A 9,989-nucleotide genomic window follows, 5' to 3' on the forward strand; every position below is an offset into this window, starting at 1 on the left:
GATTGCATCCCCTGTATATATATATATGTGAGTGGGGATTTTCTTTGTTGTGAGCGTGCATGAATTGTAAGACTTAGCAAAAGATAAGTTCTTGAAGTAGAACACAAGTACACTTCACCGTGAATAGCATTTTGTCATTTTGGTCTCTAAGGTCACGAATTGATTAGTCGAATGATTGAATGACAAGTTGTGTTTCAGGAAGGGTAAATAAATGGGTTCACATGCTTGTTAGCTGTCAGTCAAAACCATCTATAGTCACTACTGTTTTGTGGATTGTCGGAAATAGAAGTAGTATAGAATAGGATAATTTTGTTTTAATTGCTTGAGGGCAAGCAAGAGTTTAAGTTGGGGGTGTTGATGTGCCGAGGAATTTTGGCACAATTGATACCATTTACTTAGATTTTAACTTGTCTTTTAATGCATTTGTAGTTAATTCTGATCAAGTTTGGTTGTTTTGTGGTGCACGAGCTTGAATACCCGAAAACATGGAAAAGAAGTCAAAAAGTCACAAAAAGACAGATATGCTGCAAGTATGCGGTCGCATAACTTACATGCGGACCACATAAGTGCCCTGCTGATCGCAAACAGAGACAGTCTGTTGGGACAACTGAAGAAGTAATTATGCGGTCCATTATGCGGTCGCATAACACCTATGCGAGCCGCATAATGGTCGCATAATTCAAGAAGAAGACAGACCCCAGCATGATATGAGGCGGGATATGCGATCGCATAACATGTATGTGGTCTGCATAAATGTTATGCGATGGAATCTAGATCTGGAGCTCAGCAAGGATGCGATGGAATGTTCAATATGCGGTCCGCATAACTGGTATGCGACCAGTATGCGATTGCATAAAGCACCTGAAGGGGCATTTTTGTCCGATTTTGAATACGACTTTTGGTCCACTATAAAGAGAATAACTAGGGTTTTGTGGGGTATTCAAGTTTGAAACAAGGTCCTACTTAGAGAGCATTGAATACTTCATTTATTTGGAGCTTTGTGTAACATCCCGCACATTCGGATTAGGTATGAATGAGTTAAAGGAGTAGTAAGATTATATTTTGGACATAAGAAGTCCTATCGGGATGATTATGGGTGAAAATAGTTGTTTAAAAATCAAGATGGAAAGAGAGGTGCATAAGATTTGACAAAATCGACTAAGTTTGCAGAAGGTCTATATTCCATCAAGTTTTAGTGAAAATGTGTAAGGAAATGGGGAAACCTCAAAGCATGAAAGTTGTAGGCCTTCGAAATAGCTTTCCAACGATATATTATGGAGCCCCAACGGATCTCTGTGCAAAAAGTTATGTACATTTTACGGAACAGTACGCGGATGCACGCCCAGTAGCGCGCCCAGTAGCGCGGCCGCGCCAATTTTGAGGCAGTGTTACTGCCATTTAGCGCGGTCAGTAGCGCGGGCGCGCTAGTGAGGGGTCGTTTTAAAGCAATATTTCGTACCCCACAGCCCCAAAACATAAAAACTTGCTCTAGAAAGGGGAACACTCAAAAACCTAACTCCTTAAGGGTCCTTCCAGCATCCAAGGTAAGTTCTAATGGTGATTCTAAGTTAATTTCAATTTCCCAACATCTTCTTAACATGGGTAACCCTCCATATCATTAGATATTCGATTGGGACATCATTATTGAGAGAAGGAAGCCTAGAACTCGAAATTCAAGGGTTTGAACTTCAAAAAGGTAATGTCTTCACCCTCTAATTGATTATAGCATTGGTTTAATGATTTTAAACCCTAGTTCATGAGATATGAGTTGATGGGTTTGATTGAAAAGCATGAACAATTATAGGTTTGACTTGTTGATTGTGAATTATTGCTTAAAGGTGTTGTTTATCTTATGGGTGAAGAAGAATGACATTCATTATAACCGTTTGAGACTTTAGAATTTATCTAGGATCAAGAGAATGGCTTGTTGGGTGTAGAAACACCATTAATAAGGACCATGAAGCTTTATGTCACCAAGTGTTTAAGAAAATGTTTAAGTGACTAAAACATGAGAATTTATGCTAATATGGAATCCCTCTGACTTGTATTGATATAGATTGAAGTTGGAAGGGTTGGCGAATATTGTATTATGCTCAAGAGCAGGAAGTTGAGGTATGTGAGGCTAACTCTCTATGTTTGGGAATTTTAATGATTCTCCCTACACTACGTTTCTTTTACGACGTATCAATTGCCTCAGAAATATAGTTAAGCCTAGTTCCTTGAATAGTTGTAGAACTTCTATTCTCTAGCTTCATAACTCGTTCATGACTTTCATTTCGAACGTTGTGAGCTCAGTTCGTATTCAATATAGACTTGGGCTTGATGTCCCTAAGTCTCAGTATAGCTTACTCAGCATATCTAAACAGTCGAAGTTTCAGTGTTCATAACCAGTTCAAGAATACATGTCTCATTCTAGTCCTATTCAGTATTCCAGTATTATGTGACTCAGTATGATTCAGTATTCCAGTATAATGTAACTCAGTGTGATCCAGTAATCCAATATTATGTAACTCAGTGTGATCCAGTATTCTAGTATCATGTAACTCAATGTGATTTAGTATTTCACTATCATATATTGCAGTATGATTCTCAGTTCCTGAGTTTAAATCCCTGAATGTTGAACACTTGTATTTGGGCCTGAGGCCGCAGTTTATGCTTTATGCATCTTTGGGCCTGAGGCCGCAGTTTATGCTTTATGCATTTTGGACCTGAGGTCGCAGTTATGTATACGTATACTTGGGCCCGAGGCCGCAGCTTGTGCACATATATATATTGGCCCCGAGGCCGCAGTTTAATATTCAGATAAACAGGTTGTTCATCATTCACAAGAGGGAGTATTCATAACCTTACTTCCTTTATTCAGTTCAGTTATCAGTTATTTTTTCAGTTATCAGTTATCTTTTCAGTTATCAGTTCAGTTATCAGATATCAGTTATCTCTTCAGTTATCAGTTATGAGTTATCTTTTCAGTTATCAGTTCAGTTATCAGATATCAATTATCTCTTCAGTTATCAGTTCAGTTATCAGTTATCAGTTATCTTTTCAGTTATCTTTTCAGTTATCAGAAATCAGTTATCTCTTCAGTTATCAGTTCAGTTATCAGTTCTCTTTTCAGTTATCAGTTATCTTTTCAGTTATCAATTCAGTTATCAGATATCAGTTATCTCTTCAGTTATCAGTTCAGTTATCAGATATCAGTTATCTCTTCAGTCATCAGTTCAGTTATCAGTTATCAGTTATCTTTTCAGTTATCAGTTATCTTTTCAGTTATCAGTTCAGTTATCAGATATCAGTTATCTCTTCAATTAACAGTTCAGTTATCAGTTATCTTTTCAGTTATCAGTTCAGCTACCAGTTATCAGCTTAGTTTCAGTTTCAGCATTTATAATTCTTTCTTTCAGTTGCTTTACATACCAATACAATTCAAATGTACTGACGTCCCTTTTGCCCGGGGCCTGCATCTCACGATGCAGGTAATGATTTACAGGTTGAAGATTCAGATCGCTAGGACTCTCGTACCAGCTATTTGGTAATCCTCAGTTCTTTCGGGGCATTATCATTACTTTACAGCCTTACAGTATTTACAGATAGTAGTGCTTTCAGTACTTCAATAGAGGCTTCATAGACTAGAGTAACAGTTAGACAGAGTCACATGCTTTTCATGTTAAGCTATGTTGGCTACAAATATGTTCCAACATTGTATTAGTATTTCCGCACTTTGATTTATATCATCCAGACTTTCAATATATCAGCATGTGTTAGTTTATTTTCCGCATTCAGTATGTTATGATACCACATGTTGATTCAGCCAGCCAGTTGGTTCGCTCGGTCACATGTAGTCAGGCACCGAGTGCCGTGTTACGTCTAGGCCCAGGTTCGGGGCGTGACAAAGCTTGGTATCAGAGCACTGGTTCAAGAGTCCTAGGGAGTCTATGAAGCCGTGTCTAGTGGAGTTTCCTTTATATGTGTGTGCCGGCCACTCATATAAACGGTTAACTACCAAGACATGCAGGATTGTCTCATTTCTTTCTACTCTAGATCGTGCCATGAAGCTTAGAGCAATAGTTAACTTTCTCTTCCTATCGAATTCCAAACGTATTGGATGCCCAAGCGACGCGCAGGAGAAACCTAAGGTCCTAGAGAGGATAATTGCCCATTAGGGTATAATTATGGAGTACAGCTTGGTAAATATGAGACTTGAGAGGATGTTAAAAGTGGGATGCAATGGATACTAGCACACATTAGAGCATAACCTTATCAGAAAGTACAAAAGCAGTTATCATGTTTTATGGATATCAAATTATCTCAGTTTCCCGTTAGCGGCCTTTAAGCTAGTAATTTTATGGTTATTCAGTAAGCCAGTTATATTTTTATTTTATTTTATTCAGTTACCAGATCTCCAATTTTCAGTGTATCAAAATTTCTGGTGACTTGTGAGTATACAGTGATGCATAGGGGTTCTCAAAGAAAATGTAAGTAACAGTGGTTATAGCTAAATCTTTGCATATTTTAGGTTCGGATTAAGACCAAGACTCGCCGGATGGCACGGGAAGTATTTATCAGATGATGGTATACTCTGAAGGATAAGTTTGTGTATGGTAATTGTACGTGTTTGACCTCAGAGAACAATTTCTTTTAATTCTTTGGAATGGAGCGACAAGTGGGATGATGATAGTTCAGATGTCAGACCGTCACATTGGTCACTATAGATTTGGACAGAAAAGAGCCTAAAGGTAAAATACCTAAGAGTCCGAAACGTTTGTCATTACCAAAGATGTGATTGATACAACTCATGCAAATGACTAGAATATATGATGTTTGCAATGAGAACCGAGAGTAGCCAATAGTGAATTTCAGGGAATGATTTTAGGTTGTTCATATTTATTCAAATCAGAACTAGAAGTACCATGTTAGTAAGTTCCTATAAGAAGTAGTTATTGATGTTAGATAAGAGATATGACAGTTCCCCCTTAGGTTAGGTGACCAAGTGATTAGCCGGGATATTTATAGTATGATATGATTTAGTATTGTATAGAAAGCTTGGGGTTAGATATTCCAATTTTGTTAAGACAGATGAACTTTCCCTAAGTGCGTTCCATGTGCATAGTTCAAAAAGAATGATAGTGTGCGGAAAAAGAATATGATCAGATGATGAGGGAAGTTAAGAGTAACCTTATGCTTCACTTTAGTTATTCAAAGCAGGAGAAGAAAATATGATGCTAGCAGATGGTTAGTGAAAGGATAGTAAGTAAGTTTCGAGTAGATACAGTGAATTAGCAATTTAGCAGAGCTAGTAGAGGTAAGATTTGATCCACTTAGCCAGGTTATCTCTAGTGTGTGGATGGCAGTTTGAAATACCGAACGTATGTGTTAGAACCCAAAGAGTTTAAGTTAAACCTGAAGTACAACGATAGTGGAAAAAAATCAGCTAGGCAGTAAGAGAGCCAACTACAGAAGAATAGCCTTTAGGAATTATCGAAATGGGGTTTCCCCAAGTTTGACAGTGAGAGCAGAGTTAAATTATTAAGTTTGTGTATGATAGTTGTGAATACATTAGCTTTCTGTTAAGTGAATAATTTAGTCTTTCTTAGTAAGGAAGATTGCTCAAAAGTAAGTCGAAAGATGAATGGTCATTGACGTAGAGTGCAAAGAATTGCAGAAAATAAGGAGAGTTATTTGGATCAAACAAAAAGAGAAGGATCCACATGTATAAGACCTTTGATCTAAGGGGGTGATGTGAAAACCATCAGTAAGTGCAGTTAGATATCTGAAAACTCGAATAGTAGCATGGGATATGAAAAAGGAAATTAGTTCGGTATTGAGGAAAAATTGTATAATTACCACAAGGATTATGTCTAGCATGTGTAAGAAAGACAAAGTGTAGAATGATCACCGAGTTTAGTCATTGGTGATAAAGTGATCACAGGAAAGCTATAAAACCATGCCTATTTATGTGTCACGAGGGTAGAACCATTGCACGAGACTCTAGTCTTCGGAGTACTGGTCAAAGACTTAGGTCACAACAATTTCATAAGTGTTTTCAGGAAATTCTTAAAAAGATAAAGTGTGGGAAGTATAACTCATAATTGAGGTAGATAAGAGAACTCTGGTAAAAGAAGTTCACCAGCCAAGATAGGAGTTCGACTTCGGGCTCTAAAGATGACGGAGTTGTTGTCTAGAACAAGACTTGTTCCCCTTTAGTAGCCGTTGAGAAGGAGAAACAACTTGATGATCCCTACGTGTTGCATTTGAAGAGGAGATTCACAAGTATAAGATAATGGCTTTTGAATAAGGGGGAGATGATAGGACTTTGAGGTACTAGGACAGATTGTGTGTCCCAGTAGATGGACTTAAAAAGGGAAGACCATGTTAGAAGCCCATAATTCTAGGTATTCTTTCCATCCAGGTTCCCAAATATGCATCATGACCAAGGAGATTTATCGGTTGAACGACACGAAAAAGAACGTCGTAAACTTTATGGCCAGGCAGAGCATTTTATTTAAACAGTTGAGGATATGTCCTTAATGTTAAGAGTAATTGGGATGATCACATACCTCTCATTGACCTTGCTAATTATAACACCTACCATTCTAGTATCAAGATAGCACTGCGAGAAACTCTGTATGGGAGAAGATGTAGATCGCCAATTGGTTGGTTCAAGTTGGTGATTGGGTGTTTCTGAAAGTTTCGCCTATGAAAGGCATTATGAGATTTGGGATGAAGGGAAAGCATAGTCCCTACTATATTGGTCCATATAGAATCTTGCAAAGGATCGGTCAATTAACTTATGAGTTAGAGTTGCCACCAGAATTAGTGGTGGTACATCCAGTATTTCACATGTCATGTTATAACATTCAAGTTTCCAGCACTCAGATACTCATGCCAGTTCAGTACTCAGATACTCATGTCAGTTCAGTAGTCAGATACTCATGCCACTTCAGTACTCAGATACTCATGTCAGTTCAGTAGTCAGATACTCATTCCAGTGCAGTACTCAAATACTCATGTCAGTTCAATAATCAGATATTCAAGTCAGTTCAGTACTCAGCTACTCATGTCAGTCCAATACTTAGATATTCATGCCAGCTTAGTACTCTGATATTGATGTTAGTTCAATTCTCAAATATCTGTGCCAGTTCAATATTCGAATATCCATGTTAGTTCTGTATTCATGTATCCATGGCAAACTAATATTCAGTCAATGCAGCAGTCATTAAGTTCAGTATATCGACAGTTCAGTAATCATGTATTCATTAAGTTTAGTATACAAGGGTTAATGAGAGTTCATGTTTGCACCAGACTCGTTTAAGGTCCGGAGTTAGCAGAAGTTACAGTCAAGACAATCATTCGAGGACGAATGATCCCAAGGGGGAGATAATGTAACATCCCGCACATTTGGATTAGGTATGAATGAGTTAAAGGAGTAGTAAGGTTATATTTTGGACATATGAAGTCCTATCGGGATGATTATGGGTGAAAAAAAAAATCAAGATGGAAAGAGAGGTGCATAAGATTTGACAAAATTGACTAAGTTTGCAGAAGGTCTATATTCCATCAAGTTTTAGTGAAAATGTGTAAGGAATTGGGGAAAACTCAAAGCAGGGAAGTTGTAGGCCTTCGAAATAGCTTTCCAATGATATATTATGGAGCCCCAACGGATCTCTTTGCAAAATGTTATGTGCATTTTACGGAACAGTACGCGCATGTACGCCCAGTAGCGCGGCCGCGCTAATTTTGAGGCAGTGTTACTGCCATTTAGCGCGGTTAGTAGCGCGGGCAAGCCTCCAGTAGCACGGGCGCGCTATTGGGGAGGGGGGGGGGTCATTTTAAAGCTAGAAAGGGGAACACTCAAAAGCCTAACTCCTTAAGGGTCCTTCCACCATCCAAGGTAAGTTCTAATGGTGATTCTAAGTTAATTTCAATTTCCCAACATCTTATTAGCATGGGTAAACCCTCCATATCATTAGATATTCGATTGGGACATCATTGTTGAGAGAAGGAAGCCTAGAATTCGAAATTCAAGGGTTTGAACTTCAAAAAGGTAATGTCTTCACCCTCTAATTGATTATAGCATTGGTTTAATGATTTTAAACCCTAGTTCATGAGATATGAGTTGATGGGTTTGATAGAAAAGCATGAACAATTATAGGTTTGGCTTGTTGATTGTGGATTATTGGTTAAAGGTGTTGTTTATCTTATGGGTGAAGAAGAATGACATTCATTATAACCGTTTGAGACTTTAAAATTTACCTAGGATCAAGAGAATGGCTTGTTGGGTGTAGAAACACCATTAATAAGGACCATGAAGCTTTATGTCACCAAGTGTTTGAGAAAATATTTAAGTGACTAAAACATGATAATTTATGCTAATATGGAATCCCTCTGACTTGTATTGATATAGATTGAAGTTGGAAGGGTTGGCGAATGTTGTATTATGCTCAAGAGTAGGAAGTTGAGGTATGTGAGGCTAACTCTCTATGTTTGGGAATTTTAATGATTCTCCCTACACTACGTTTCTTTTACGACGTATCAATTGCCTCAGAAATATAGTTAAGCCTAGTTTCTTGAATAGTTGTAGAACTTCTATTCTCTAGCTTCATAACTCGTTCATGACTTTCATTTCGAACGTTGTGAGCTCAGTTCGTATTCAATATAGACTTGGGCTTGATGTCCCTAAGTCTCAGTATAGCTTACTCAGCATGTCTAAACAGTCGAAGTTTCAGTGTTCATAACCAGTTCAAGAATACATGTCTCATTCTAGTCCTATCCAGTATTCCAGTATCATGTAACTCAATGTGATTTAGTATTTCACTATCATATATTGCAATATGATTCTCAGTTCCTGATTTTAAATCCCTGAATGTTGAACACTTGTATTTGGGCCTGAGGCCGTAGTTTATGCTTTATGCATCTTTGGGCCTGAGGCCGCAGTTTATGCTTTATGCATTTTGGACCTGAGGTCGCAGTTATGTATACGTATACTTGGGCCCGAGGCCGCAGCTTGTGCATATATATATATTGGGCCCGAGGCCGCAGTTTAATATTCAGATAAACAGGTTGTTCATCATTCACAAGTGGGAGTATTCATAACCTTCTTCCTTTATTCAGTTCAGTTATCAGTTATCAGTTATCTTTTCAGTTATCAATTGTCTTTTCAGTTATGAGTTCAGTTATCAGATATCAGTATCTCTTCAATTATTAGTTCAGTTATCAGTTATCAGTTATCTTTTTAGTTATCAGTTATCTTTTCAGTTATCAGATATCAGTTATCTCTTCAGTTATCAGTTCAGTTATCAGTTATCAGTTATCTTTTCAGTTATCAGTCCAGTTATCAGATATCAGTTATCTCTTCAATTATCAGTTCAGTTATCAGTTATCAGTTATCTTTTCAGTTATCAGTTCAGCTACCAGTTATCAGCTTAGTTTCAGTTTCAGCACTTATAATTCTTTCTTTCAGTTGCTTTACATTCCAGTACAATTCAAATGTACTGACGTCCCTTTTGCCCGGGGCCTGCATCTCACGATGCAGGTAATGATTTACAGGTTGAAGATTCAGATTGCTAGGATTCTCGTACCAGCTGTTTGGTGATCCCCGGTTCTTTCGAGGCATTGTCATTACTTTACAGTCTTTCAGTATTTACAGACAGTCAGTATTTTCAGTACTTCATTAGAGGCTTCAGAGACCGGAGTAACAGTTAGACAGAGTCACATGCTTTTCATGTTAAGCTATGTTGGCTACAAATATGTTTCAAAATTGTATTAGAATTTCCGCACTTTGATTTATATCATCCAGACTTTCAGTAAATCAGCATGTGTTAGTTTATTTTCCGCATTCAGTATGTTATGATACCACATGTTGATTCAGCCAGCCAGTTGGTTCGCTCGGTCACATGTAGTCAGGCACCGAGTGCCGTGTTACGTCTAGGCCCAGGTTCGGGGCGTGACACTTTGTGAAGAAGGAATCTTGCACTTTTGTAAGATTTATGTCT

The sequence above is a fragment of the Nicotiana attenuata genome, unplaced genomic scaffold (assembly GCF_001879085.1).
Source record: "Nicotiana attenuata strain UT unplaced genomic scaffold, NIATTr2, whole genome shotgun sequence".
NCBI lineage: Eukaryota > Viridiplantae > Streptophyta > Magnoliopsida > Solanales > Solanaceae > Nicotiana > Nicotiana attenuata.